The sequence below is a fragment of the Dendrobates tinctorius genome, unplaced genomic scaffold (assembly GCF_039654945.1).
Source record: "Dendrobates tinctorius isolate UK_male_01 unplaced genomic scaffold, ASM3965494v1 ptg000114l, whole genome shotgun sequence".
Classification (NCBI taxonomy): Eukaryota; Metazoa; Chordata; class Amphibia; order Anura; family Dendrobatidae; genus Dendrobates; species Dendrobates tinctorius.
The window spans coordinates 8,721,295-8,736,107 of record NW_027361782.1 but is presented as its reverse complement, the minus strand read 5'-3'; positions in this window follow the sequence as shown (position 1 = coordinate 8,736,107).

Below are 14,813 nucleotides of genomic sequence, written 5' to 3'. Positions count from 1 at the left end.
AACATGTTTAATAAAAATTTGAAACTATAAAACTGAAACCATAAAACTGGTCATTTTTATTTAAATACACACATTATAATTCTGTGTAGTGTGTGGTGGAAATACTGCTGTAGGGGCTGCGGGACACTTCGACACTGGGAGTGTGGAGAGAGGACTGGGATCGTTGTGGGGAAGGAACAGTTAGAGGTGAAGGTGTGGAAAAAACTACTGAATGGGTGGACATGTGGGAAGCAGAAGAGGTGGTGGGTGGTGGAGTGGAGGGTTGGGCAGGGACTGTAGGAGCAGATGATGTTGATGGCAAGTTGTATGGGGAAGGAGTTTGGTACGGGGCAGATTGCTGGAAGTGGGGAGATGTCTGGTATGGGGCAGGTTGCTGGAAGTGGGGAGATGTCTGGTACGGGGCAGGTTGCTGGAAGTGGGGAGATGTCTGGTACGGGGCAGGTTGCTGGAAGTGGGGAGATGTCTGGTACGGGGCAGGTTGCTGGAAGTGGGGAAATGTCTGGTACTGGGGAGGTTGCTGGTACTGGGGAGTTTGCAGGTACTGTGGAGGTTGCTGGTACTGGTGAGGTTGCTGGTGCTGGGGAGGTTGCTGGTGCTGGGGAAGTGGCTGGTGCTGGGGAGGTGGATGGTGCTGGGGAGGTGGATGGTGCTGGGGAGGTGGATGGTGCTGGGGAGGTGGATGGTATGTAATAGGAGGGGGAGGATGGAAAGTGGCTGGAGGTGGATGGTATGTAATAGGAGGGGGAGGATGGAAAGTGGCTGGAGGGGGTGTAGATGTAATAGGAGGGGGAGGATGGAAAGTGGCTGGAGGGGGTGTAGATGTAATAGGAGGGGGAGGATGGAAAGTGGCTGGAGGGGGTGTAGATGTAATAGGAGGGGGAGGATGGAAAGTGGCAGGAGGGGGTGCAGGTGGAGGAACTACTGTGGTGGGAGGAGGAGGAGGTTGGGAGGTAACTTGCATCTGCTGGGCAGGAGAGAGCGTTTCCATGCGCTCCACAACAGACCTGAAAAAGGTGTGGTTTGGCGAAGATCTTGCTTCTGAATGCATGGTTTGCAGAAGTGTCTTCACCTCCAGAATGCTGGAGTTGATCTGCTTATAGCCTGCGGAGATTTGCTCTGACAAGACTTTTAGACAGTTCTGGAAAGATGCATTCAGATGCAAGAACTCTGGCGCATAAGTCTTTTCCTGACCCCTCTGCCGCTGCCGCCCAGTACCCGCAGGTGTACTAGAGGCGGCAGGGGCAGAAGGGTGGGGTAAAGGGAAAGCAATCTCCTCACCAGCAGCTTCATGTAATGTAGGCGACCACGATGCTCCTGTGCTGGTGGATGGGACAGATGGGTCGAATGTGTGGGAAGGCTGGGAAGGTGCAGATGTACCGGGGCGGTCGAAGTGTCCCTCGGTGCCGGTCTCCTCAGGGATCGCCTCAGAAGGGTCCAATCGTGCCGGCTCCCGAGTGCTGCTCACCGTGCTGTGGAATAAAGAGAAAAAAAAACAATTAAAATACTGACATGGTATGGCCCTGGCTGAAAAAAAAATTTACATCTAACATTTTTACTTGTACTTGCTCCTGCGTCCTCCAGATCCACTCGGGGCCCGCATCTCTTTATTGAACTCCTTCTTGAAACGATCTCTCACAGACCGCCACCGATTCACAATTCTGTTCCCTGAAACGAGAAAGGAGTGGTTAGTATACAACATCAGTGTTTCCCAAACTCCAGTCCTCATGGTCCCCAGGGGTCATGTTTTCAGGATTTCCATAGTAAATAGAAATCCTGAACACATGATCCGTGGGGACCACGAGGACTGGAGTTCAGGAAACACTGGTTTAAATCAAGCAACCGGTACTGTATATACTTACGCTCTGTAATCTGGGCCCGAACATCGAGGTCCTCCCAGCGGCCCACAAGGAGCGAACAGATTTCCTCCCAGAGTCGTCGGGTAACGATCAGGTCAGCGTGGCGGCGGTCAGCCATATTCCAGAGCGGCTCCCTTTCTCTGACGAGATCGATGAGGCGGTCCACATCAATCCCTCCATCCTCAACGTCAGAGTCGGGAGCACGCTGTGAAGGCTGTTAAAGAAAAAGACAAAAATAACATAATTAGCCTCCACAAAAGAAATGAAATAAAAAGTGCAAAAAAACAAAGCAAAAATATTTATACTTACACGCTGGTGACCGCCGCGTTGCTGTCGCCGACGACCCTGGGAGGCACTGCGAGCACCTCTTGGCCAAGCACCAGATTGGGAAGACTAGAGAAGAAAACAAAAAAAGTTATGTTTTGGATGTAGGCATTTGTTTGCTGTGTGTGGTCTGCAGAACATTGTCTTCTATGTGTTGTGTGTAGTGTGATGTTGTGTTTCTGCGTTTGATGCAAAAAACTTACGAATTGTGAGCCCACTCCAGGTGTCTGTCCACCCCTTCCTTCTTCTTCTGGGAGCTCCTCTTCATCTTGTGATTCCTGTTTTGAAATAAAAGGCCATGAATAGACATATATTACAGAGAAGATGGATTTTGGAAATAAAAACTTACCGTCAAACGCTGACGATGCGAGGGAGGGCTCCCAGAAGATGATGTGCTGTCTTCCTGGTGGCCACACTCCATGCCTGTGGGTGGTGTTCCAGCTGCTGCCATTGCTGCTGCTGCTGCTGCATCTATTGGGCGGCTGTTGAATAAAGAGAAACAAAGGGCCAATGAATATCTTGATATTCAATAGCCCTAGTTTGGAGGAATGGGTGATTTGATAATTACCGTCTCTCATCTGCTGCTGGACTCCCCTCCCGTTGTTCAGCATGCTGCTCCAATTGGGGTGGTGCTGATGGTGCTGCTGCAGATGTCTCCTGCCTTCTCCTGCGCCTGGTTGCTTTCGCCGGATCCGGCGCATTGCGGCGCTCATAGGCTTTCATTGTGTGAAAAAGCCGGACGCGCCGGATCCATTGCATTTCGCCGGATCCGGTTTCTGTCAAAAGCGCCGGATCGCGCCTGACGGCGAGAACCTGATGTGTGAAAGAGGCCTTAGGCTACTTTCACACATCAGGTTTTCGGCGTCAGGCGCGATCCGGCGTCGTGCCGGAACGCCGGATCCGGCAAATGTTTAGTAAAACCGGATGTGACGGATCCGGTTTTCTGCCGGATCCGTCTTTTTCTTGACAGACAAAACCGGATCCGTCTCATCCGGTTCATCCGTTTTTCTATCCGTTTTTCGACGGATTACGCCGGATCCGGTTTTTAAAATTGACCCTTGTGGCCTTCCGAACGGGATTGGCTACTGGAAAACTATATATAGCATGTTCCTACAGCCCTTCTTTGACAGGTTGTAGAGGAGAAAGTGCAGGTTGGAGAGAAGAGCAAGTTACTGGCGAAGATGGATGTTGTCATTGGAAATATTTTGAAGAATTTGGCGGATTTTATAGCGGAGGCGAATCGTTTGAGGGTGATTGTTCTGGAGAAGGAGAGAGCGAGACAGCAGCGCATCAGGCATCGTAGACGACGTTTGTGGATCCACCCCATCACAGCCAAGAGAATGACGCGTGGGGTCTATTCTACACTCTGCATGGACCTTCGACGAAACCCGGATAAATTTTTTGGATATGTTAGGATGAAAATGGAGAATTTTGATTACTTGGTGGAGCGCATTGCACACCTCATAAGAAAAGCGGACACCTATTGCCGCTTCTCTGTTTCACCCGCAGAGCGTCTGATGGTGACTTTAAGGTAAGCCACATTTATTGGATGTGATCGCATCAGAGCACACTTTCACTGCAATCTTGTTGGTGGTAGTTTGTATCTCCAAGTGTTATAGCTCAGTTTTGGTATGTAATGCTGTGATTTAAAACTAATTTATTGTTTTTTAATTCCCCACAGATTTCTTGCAACTGGAGAATCCCTTTCGTCACTGCATTTCCAGTACAGACTCGGGATTTCCACCATATCTGGAATTGTGAAGTACACATGCCGTGCACTGTGGGACTCCTTAGCTGAAGAGTTTTTACCAGAGCCCACAACAGAGAGGTGGATTGAAATTGCTGACAAGTTTCAACAGATATGTCAGTTTCCCAACTGCTTGGGCGCTGTGGACGGGAAACATATCCGCATTGTAAAGGCAGCTGGATCGGGATCGGAATATTTCAATTACAAGAAATATTTTTCAATTGTCCTCATGGCCATCGCTGACGCGGAATACAAATTTATTGCGGTTGATATTGGGGCCTATGGCCGCTCCAATGACTCTCAAGTTTTCAAACTGTCTGCCATGGGGCGTAAACTGTATGGAAACACCTTCCAGTTCCCACCACCTAGACCGCTGCCGCAAACATCTGGTCCACCTATGCCATTTGTCTGTGTAGGGGATGAAGCCTTCCAGCTTTCAGAACACCTTTTGAAACCGTACTCTAGCAGAGGATTGACAAGACCAAAACGCATTTGTAATTACCGCCTCACAAGAGCAAGAAGAATGGTTGAATGTACCTTTGGTATTCTGACAGCCAAATGGCGGGTCCTATTGACTGCGATCAACCTCAAGACAGAAACTGTGGACGAGGTGATCAAAGCTTGCGTGGTACTCCACAATTTTGTTATCTGCAAGGAACCCATTTCCATTGAGGACACCTCTGAAGAAACCACCTTGCAAGATTACCATGACATTACCACTAGAAGTTCTGTGACGGTTTCAGTAATGAGGGACAATTTTGCACTATACTTTATGTCACTTCAAGGCAGAGTACACTGGCAGGATGACAGAGTGTGAAAGATTTGTGCCCTTAACCAAACTTGTGTACCTTCTGTACCAACAGTATATACCTTTGCCAACCAAAGTTGGCTATCTTGTCATGGTCTCTATTTTTAGCTTTAGGCCACAGGTGTGTACCTGGTTGTGTTTTATGCAAAGTATTTCACCTTTTAACAAAAGTTGTGTACATTGTTAGGAAATCACCAACAATAAACACAACTTTTTAGGTGAAATACTTTGCTTCAAACACAACCAGGAACACAACTGTGGCAAAAAGCTAAAATTTACCCACAGTTATATACCTGGTTTTGAATACCTTTTTACCTTTTAAATACCCTGTATTTAACCTTTTTTTTAAACATATTTCGCCGCAGAAAGAAATGACAGACAACCAGTGTAAACAATAATTTAACTTTTATTTAAAATATTTTTTTTTTGTAAACTGTTTTTTAAAGTTAAAAAAACTTTTTTAATAAAGGTTTGAAACCAACTGGGCATTTTTATTACAAAACACATCATAAATCTGTGTAGTGTGGGGTGGAAATACTGCTGGAGGGGCTGCGGGACACTTCGACAATGGGAGTGTGGAGAGAGGACTGGGATCGTGGTGGGAAAGGAACAGTTAGAGGTGATGGTGTGGAAAAAGCTACAGAATGGGTGGACATGTGGGAGGCAGAAGAGGTGGTGGGCGGTGCAGTGGAGGGTTGGGCAGGGACTGTAGGAGCAGATGATGTTGATGGAAAGTTGTATGGGGAAGGAGTTTGGTACGGGGAAGGAGTTTGGTACGGGGAAGGAGTTTGGTATGGGGCAGGTTGCTGGAAGTGGGGAGATGTCTGGTACTGGGGAGGTTGCTGGTACTGGGAAGGTTGCTGGTACTGGTGAGGTTGCTGGTATGTAATAGGAGGGGGAGGATGGAAAGTGGCTGGAGGGGGTGCAGATGTAATAGGAGGGGGAGGATGGAAAGTGGCTGGAGGGGGTGCAGATGTAATAGGAGGGGGAGGATGGAAAGTGGCTGGAGGGGGTGCAGGTGGAGGAACTACAGTGGTGGGAGGTGGAGTTTGGGAGGTAACCTGCTGTAGAGCACCGTGGCACGAATGCATTACATGCATCTGCTGGGTAGGAGATAGTGTTGCCATGCGCTCCACAACAGACCTGAAAAAGGTGTGGTTTGGCGAAGATCTTGCTTCTGAATGCATGGTTTGCAGAAGTGTCTTCACCTCCAGAATGCTGGAGTTGATCTGCTGAAAGCCTGCGGAGATTTGCTCTGACAAGACTTTTAGACAGTTCTGGAAAGATGCATTCAGATGCAAGAACTCTGGCGCATAACTCTTTTCCTGACCCCTCTGCCGCTGCCGCCCAGTACCCGCAGGTGTACTAGAGGTGGCAGTGGCAGAAGGGTGGGGAAAAGGGAAATCGATCTCCTCACCAGCAGCTTCATGTAATGTAGGCGGCCACGATGCTCCTGTGCTGGTGGATGGGACAGATGGGTCGAATGTGTGGGAAGGCTGGGAAGGTGCAGATGTACCGGGGCGGTCGAAGTGTCCCTCGGTGCCGGTCTCCTCAGGGATCGCCTCAGAAGGGTCCAATCGTGCAGGCTCCCAAGTGCTGCTCACCGTGCTGTGGAATAAAGAGAAAAAAAAACAATTAAAATAGTGACATGGTATGGCCCTGGCTGAAAAAAAAAAGTTACATCTAAACATTTTTTTGTCACATGTGGTGTGTAATATTTACCTTCTGGTGAGCATTGTCTCCCGGAGGAACGACAGGGCTCGTGCGTACTTGTACTTGCTCCTGCGTCCTCCAGATCCACTCGGGGCCCGCATCTCTTTATTGAACTCCTTCTTGAAACGATCCCTCACAGACCGCCACCGCTTCACAATTCTCTCCCCTGAAACGAGAAAGGACAAAGTGGTTAGTATACAACATCAGTGTTTCCCAAACTCCAGTCCTCATGGTCCCCAGGGGTCATGTTTTCAGGATTTCCAAAGTAAATAGAAATCCTGAACACATGATCCGTGGGGACCATGAGGACTGGAGTTCGGGAAACACTGGTTTAAATCAAGCAACCGGTACTGTATATACTTACGCTCTTTAATCTGGGCCCGAGCTTCGAGGTCCTCCCAGCGGTCCACAAGGAGCGAACAGATTTCCTCCCAGAGTCGTCGGGTAACGATCAGGTCAGCGTGGCGGCGGTCAGCCATATTCCAGAGCGGCTCCCTTTCTCTGACGAGATCGATGAGGCGGTCCACATCAATCCCTCCATCCTCACCGTCAGAGTCGGGAGCACGCTGTGAAGGCTGTTAAAGAAAAAGACAAAAATAACATAATTAGCCTCCACAAAAGAAATGAAATAAAAAGTGCAAAAAAAACAAAGCAAAAATATTTATACTTACACGCTGGTGACCGCCGCGTTGCTGTCGCCGACGACCCTGGGAGGCACTGCGAGGACCTCTTGGCCGAGCACCAGATTGGGAAGACTAGAGAAGAAAACAAAAAATGTTATGTCTTTGGATGTAGGCATTTGTTTGCTGTGTGTGGTCTGCAGAACATTGTTTTCTATGTGTTGTGTGTAGTGTGATGTTGTGTTTCTGCATTTGATGCAAAAAACTTACCAATTGTGAGCCCACTCCAAGTGTCTGTCCACCCCTTCCTTCTTCTTCTGGGAGCTCCTCTTCATCTTGTGATTCCTGTTTTGAAATAAAAGGCAATGAATACACATATATTACAGAGATGATGGATTTTGGAAATAAAAACTTACCGTCAAACGCTGACGATGCGAGGGAGGGCTCCCAGAAGATGTGCTGTCTTCCTCATGGCCAGACTCCATGCCTGTGGGTGGTGTTTCTGCTGCTGCCATTGCTGCTGCTGCATCTATTGGGCGGCTGTTGAATAAAGAGAAACAAAGGGCCAAAGAATATCTTGATATTCCATAGCCCTAGTTTGGAGGAATGGGGGATTTGATAATTACCGTCTCTCATCTGCTGCTGGACTCCCCTCCCGTTGTTCAGCATGCTGCTCCATTTGGGGTGGTGCTGATGGTGCTGCTGCTGCAGATGTCTGCTGCCTTCTCCTGCTCCTGGTTCTTGGCTTGGGTGGTATGTTGGGTGTGGCTGAGGGTCCCACTGTCTTGCTTTTATATATGTCCTGTGGGCAGAGCTACTGAGCATGCTCAGACCAAAGAAACCGGATCCGGTGCATTGCGGCGCTCATAGGCTTTCATTGTATGAAAAAGCCGGACACGCCGGATCCGGCGTGTCCGGCTTTTTCGCCGGAGACAGAAAACGTTACAGTAGCCGTTTTTTCCAGACGCCGGATCGCATCACATTGCCGGATCCGGCGAAAATCGGATGAAACGCATGGCCATCCGGCTCGATCCGGCTCTAATGCAAGTCAATGGGGGGGAAACCGGATCCGGCATTGCATTTCGCCGGATCCGGTTTTAGTCAAAAGCGCCGGATCGCGCCTGACGCCGAAAACCTGATGTGTGAAAGAGGCCTTACCAGTTCATCATTTTCATCCTGTAAAGATCCTATAGCATCTTTGACTTTTCTTTTATTTTTGACATATCCACAAAATCCTTTATTATTGCTTTTGACGTCTCTTGCAAGCCTCAATTCATTGTCAGCTTTAATAATCTGATTTGTGCCCTGCAAGTTCTGCAGACAGCATTATATTCTTCTTTAGATATGCCTCCCTCTTTCCATTTTATAAACATTTCTTTCTTCCTTTTTAGCATGTGCTTAAGTTCTGTGTTCATCCATCCTGGTTTCCCTTAAATGCTTCATATTCTTCCCTCTTTTTGGAATTGTTAACAATTGTGCTTTGAGAATTTCATTTTTCAAGATTTCCAATCCCTCATGGACATTTTTGTCCTTTAGGATATCCAGCCATTGGATCCCTCCAATTCTCTTTCTGAATCCCTTAAAATCTGCCTTTCTGAAATCTAACCTTGACGTCTGCGTCTTCACACGTCTTCCTCCTCTAGTTATCCAAAATTCTAAAATAGAATGGTCGCTACCTCCTAGGGTCCCAGCCACTTTTACCTCCTCAACCATTTCCTCCCTGTTTATAAGGATTAGATCCAAGGTAGCAGTTCTCCTTGTTTTCTCCCCTACCTTTTGGAAGATAAAGTTGTCAGCAAGAGAGGATAAGAATTTCCTTGACCTGTTAGTTTTGCCTGAGGAAGATTCCCAACAAATGTCAGGATAGTTGAAATCTCCCATGACAACTATGTCATATTCTTTGGAGAACTTGGCCATTTGATGCATAAAGACTTCATCCATATCTTCAGCTTGCAGAGGCGGCCTGCAGTAAATGCCAACAATGGTGTCCTTTCCATTGTTCTGTCCTTGTATTCTTACCCAAGCAGTTTCCACAGAACTCCCAGTCTCTGAAGCTTCAATCTCTGTGCAGATATACGTGTTTCTAACATACAATGCGACACCTCCTCCTCGTTTATCAAGTCTGTTTCTAGCAAATAAGTTGTATCCTTCTAGCCTTGTATTCCAATCATGTGTATTGTCCCACCAAGTTTGTGATTCCAATAACATATTTCTTTTCCTGCATTAGTAGTTCCAATTCTCCTTGTTTGTTGCCCATGCTTTGTGCATTAGTATAGAAACATTTTAGTTTGTGATTGGTTTCTCTTTCTCCAATATTTGCATTATTTAGATTTTTTTGTCTTTGTTCCTCCTTTCCACTTCTAATAGCAGAGTTCTCAATAGTATTTGTCAGTTGTATGGCTTTTTCTGGCCTTTTGCTTCCCTTCCCACATTGCTCTATTTTAAAGCTCTCCTGATGAGTGTAGCAGGGCGACTTCCAAATACATGTTTTCCAGTCTTCGCAAGGTGCACCCCATCTGTAGCAAGTAGTCCATCGTATAGGTAATTCACTCCGTGATCCAGAAATCCAAATCCTTGCTGACGGCACCATCGACATAGCCAGTTGTTCACCTGCAGAATCTTATTCCACCTCATTGTTCCATGGCCATCCACTGGGAGGATGGAAGAGAAAACCACCTGTGCTCAGAGTTCTTTCACTTTCTAACCTAAGTTTTCAAAGTCTCTGCAGATGGTTTCCAGGTCAATTCTTGCTGAGTCATTTGTCCCTACATGTAGAGTTGAGCGACTTTGGTCGGATCGGGTTTCTTGAAACAAAATATTGTTTCAGATGAAACATTCATCCACTCAGTGCAGACTTTTATTCCCCATTGACTTGCATTGGGGTCGGGTTTCGGACGAAACTCCAACTTTTTTTGCCCTAGTCGGACCAGTTTCATCTGAAACCAATTTTGTTTTATGAAACCCCATCTGACCAAAGTCGCTCAACTCTACCTACATGTATTCACAGGAATGGGTAGTCATCTGTAGGTCTGAGGAGTCCTGATATCCTGTCAGACACATCTTTAATTTTGCACCTGGAAGAGAGCACATTTCTCTTGAGGTTATATCTGGTCTGCAGATAGCGGCCTCTGTTCCTCTCAGCAGGGAATCTCCCATGACCACCACTCTCCATTTCTTTTTCACAACATTTTTCTTTCTCCATCCAGGAGGATTCAGAAGGCGTACAAGGTTGGTGTTTGTGAGCAAAGTCTTATCCTGATGTATTTCTTCATTGTTCTCCTGCGTGAGAGCCTGGTACTGGTTCCTTAGCATTATGGGCGCTGACTTCCTCCTGATCCTCCTGCTTCTCTGGGTCACATGTTTCCATTCCACTGCTTCTTCAGGTGCACTTCAAATTTCTTCTCTTTCTGTAACATGAAGAGATAATTCTGCTCTGTCTAAGAACTCTTCACCTTCCTTAATGATCTTCAATGTAGCTAACCTCTCTTCGAGATTTTGCAACTTTTCCTCCAACAGGGACACAAGCTTGCATTTGTGGCATGTGAAGTTTGGCTTTTCCACTGGTAAGTCTGTGAGCAAGTAGCAAGAAATGCAGCTCACCAAATGGCTCCTTGCCTCTTCCATACTGTTATAGTTACAGTTGTGGCCAAAAGTATTGACTCAGTTTCTTCTTGAAAATGATTGCAAACACAAATTCTTTGTTATTATTATCTTCATTTAATTTGTCTTAAATGAAAAAAACACAAAAAGAATTGTCCTAAAGCCAAATTGGATATAATTCCACACCAAACATAAAAAAGAGGGTGGACAAAAGTACACATTCAAAATATATGTCTCAGGAGGCAGGCTCAGACGGTGTTAGGCCCAGTATGGATTGCACGTGATTGCACAAAGGTTTGAAAGGGTACCGTATCCCCAGATAACATGTATGGATAGCGTACACATTCAAAATATATGTCTCAGGAGGCAGGCTCAGACGGTGTTAGGCCCAGTATGGATTGCACATGATTGCACAAAGGTTAGAAAGGGTACCGTATCCCCGGATAACATGTATGGATAGCGTACACATTCAAAATATATGTCTATACAGCATGAGGCAGGCTCAGACGGTGTTAGGCCCAGTATGGATTGCACGTGATTGCACAAAGGTTAGAAAGGGTACCGTATCCCCGGATAACATGTATGGATAGCGTACACATTCAAAATATATGTCTATACAGCATGAGGCAGGCTCAGACGGTGTTAGGCCCAGTATGGATTGCACGTGATTGCACAAAGGTTAGAAAGGGTACCGTATCACCGGATAACATGTATGGATAGCGTACACATTCAAAATATATGTCTATACAGCATGAGGCAGGCTCAGACGGTGTTAGGCCCAGTATGGATTGCACGTGATTGCACAAAGGTTAGAAATGGTACCGTATCACCGGATAACATGTATGGATAGCGTACACATTCAAAATATATGTCTATACAGCATGAGGCAGGCTCAGACGGTGTTAGGCCCAGTATGGATTGCACGTGATTGCACAAAGGTTAGAAAGGGTACCGTATCCCCGGATAACATGTATGGATAGCGTACACATTCAAAATATATGTCTATACATCAGGAGGCAGGCTCAGATGGTGTCAGGCACAGTATGGATTTGACGGCCCAGATTACACAGCGGAGGAGCAGGGAGAGGTAAAGATTGCAAATGCTGGGGCCCTGCCCAAGCAAGGGGGGCCCACTCGTGGGCGTCGGTACTGGCACTGGGCCCCTCATAGTACAGCGGTGTGTCTGACGGCGGGTGTGCACCACCACCGTCAGAGACACTTGATTGCACTATGAGGGACCCTGTGCCAGTGCCCGCACCCAAGAGTCGGCCTACCCACCTGTCCAGGGCAACGGCACTCGCACGGTGTCGTGCGCTAGGTGGTGACCCCGGCCATGGGGGGGGAGGCAGCACAGTTAGGGAGTTTTAGAAAGTGGCATATGTTGATGTTGGACATTCAGCTGATGCAAAAGGCGAAATAGGTGAAGTACCAGGAAGAGGTGGACCAAAGCAAGCCATTTTTCTGTCACCCTATGTGTCATCAGGGGAAGGTGGGACAAAATCCTTGGAAACCCATGCGTGGTTCATTTTAATGAAGGTTAGATCATCCACATTTTGGGTTGACAGACGGGTCCTTTTTTCTGTCAGGATTGATCCAGCTGCACTGAAGACTCTTTCTGATAGCACACTTGCAGCTGGGCAAGCGAGCTCCTGTAAGGTATATTGGGCCAATTCAGGCCAGGTGTCCAGTTTAGCGGCCCAATAGTCAAAGGGGAATGACCTGTGTGGGAGAACATCGATATGGGAGGAAAAGTAGTTTGTAACCATAGTTGACAACTGCTGTCTCCTGTCACTTTCCATCGATGCAGTATTACCAGTTGTGTGAGCGGTATTTGAAAAATCAGTCCACAACATTGTCATGAAACCCCTGTCTCCAACGCCACTTCTGCTGTGTGCACCACGAACACCTCTGCCAAGCTGCCCCCGGCCCGTACGGCTCGTGTGAGAACCATCACCGCTGCTGTGTGCTGGGAATGCCTCAAGCAACCGATTTACCAGAGTTGCTTGTTTATTAGCAAATATTAGGTCAAGGTTCTCCTGTGGCATGATGTTTTGTAATTTGCCTTTATAGCGTGGATCCAGGATGCTGGCCAACCAGTAGTCGTCATCGTTCATCATTTTGGCAATGCGGGGGTCCCTTTTTAGGATCCGCAAGGCATAATCTGACATGTGGGCCAATGTTCCCGGTGTCAATGATGCACTGCGAGTGCTGGGTGGAGGAGCACTTTCTGGCAAATCCACATCCCTCCAGTCATGCACAAACCCTGTACCAGACCTTGCCACGCCAACATTTTCACTTGCCCCACGAGATGCATCCTCCTCCCCTAAGTAATCATCCCCATCATCATCCTCCTCCTCCTCTTCTTCCTCCACCTCGTCCAGGAGAGGTCCCTGAGCAGACAATGGCTGAATGTCATCAAGGATTCCCTCCTCCTCTTCCTCCTCATCAACATTGGCTGCAGACGCCTGCTCCTTAAGGTGCGTCAAAGTTTGCATGAGCAGACGCATAAGTGGAATGCTCATGCTTAGGATGGCGTCGTCTGCGCTTACCAGCCGTGTGCATTCCTCAAAACACTGAAGGACTTTACAAAGGTCTTTCAGCTTCGACCACTGCACACCTGTCAACTCCATGTCTGCTCTCAAAGTGCCTGGCCGTGTATCCTCCCACAAATGCATTATGGCCTGCCTCTGCTCGCACAGCCGCTCCACCATTTTCAGGGTGGAGTTCCACCTTGTTGCAATGTCGATAATGAGGCGGTGGTTGGGAAGGAGGAGCTTCTGCATACGAACGGAGTGTACAGGCGACCGGCGGATGTGCGCGCACAGTCTTCGCACCTTATGGAGCAGGGCTGTTAACTCCGGATAATTTTTGAGGAAGCACTGAACCACCAGGTTCAAGGTGTGAGCCAAGCAAGGCATGTGGCTGAGTTTTAAAAGGGCTATGGCTGCCACAAAATTACGGCCGTTATCACTAACTACCTTGCCTGCCTCAAGATGTACACTGCCCAGCCATGACTCAGTTTGTCGCTTCAAGTACTCGGCCAGCACCTCGGCGGTGTGTCTGTCGCCCAAACACATCATCTGCAACACAGCCTGCTGACGCTTTCCACTAGCTGCTCGATAGGGGGACACATCGTGTGCAACAGTGGCAGCTGCAGATGGAGTGCTCGTACGACTGCGCTCTGTGGACGAGCTTTCGCTTCTGGAGGAGGAGGAGGAGGGTCGAACGCCTACAGCCAACTGTTTCCTATACCGTGGGCTAGGCAGCACTGTCCCACCACCGCTGTCCCCTGTGGACCCTGCATCCACCACATTAACCCAGTGCGCAGTGATGGACACGTAACGGCCCTGGCCATGCCGACTGGACCATGCATCAGTTGTGAGGTGCACCTTTCCGCTCACTGACTGCTTGAGTGCATGGACAATGCGGTCTTTCACATGATGGTGGAGGGCTGGGATGGCTTTGCGAGAGAAGAAGTGGCGACTGGGTAGGTCATAGCGTGGTACTGCATAGGCCATGAGTTCGCGGAAAGCTATGCTTTCCACCAACCGAAAGGGCATCATCTCAAACGAGATTAGTTTGGCAATGTGGGCGTTCAAACCCAGTGTACGCGGATGAGAGACTGAGTACTTTCTTGACCTACTCATAGTGTCTGGGAGGGTGAGCTGGACTTGAGAGCTGCATATGGTGGAAGTAGCGGTGGACAGGGCGGACTGAGAGAGGGTTGATGATGGTGATGGAGTTGGTGTTCTTTCTGATGGCCTAGAATCAGTCTTTCGTTGATATAACAGTGGGATTCCCTGACTGCTGTGGTCTTGCAACGACACCTCAACATTTGCTGCTGTGCTAACCGGTGGGCTTACAGTGGGGGAAACAATGTAGCGTTGCTGACTACCTTCGTTGTGATCAGTTGCACATGTGGCACTTGAGGTTTGGTGTTGTGTCCACGCTTGCAAGTGCATGCTGGTTAAATGTCTAAGCATGCAACTGGTATTCAAATTTTTCAGATTTTTCCCTCGGCTAAAGGTCTTTGCGCACTTCTTACAGATAACCTTGGCCTGATCATGAGGATTTTGTTCAAAAAAGTGCCACACTGCACTCTTCCTACTTTGGCAGACATTTTGCGGCCTAGCACGCTGTGATCT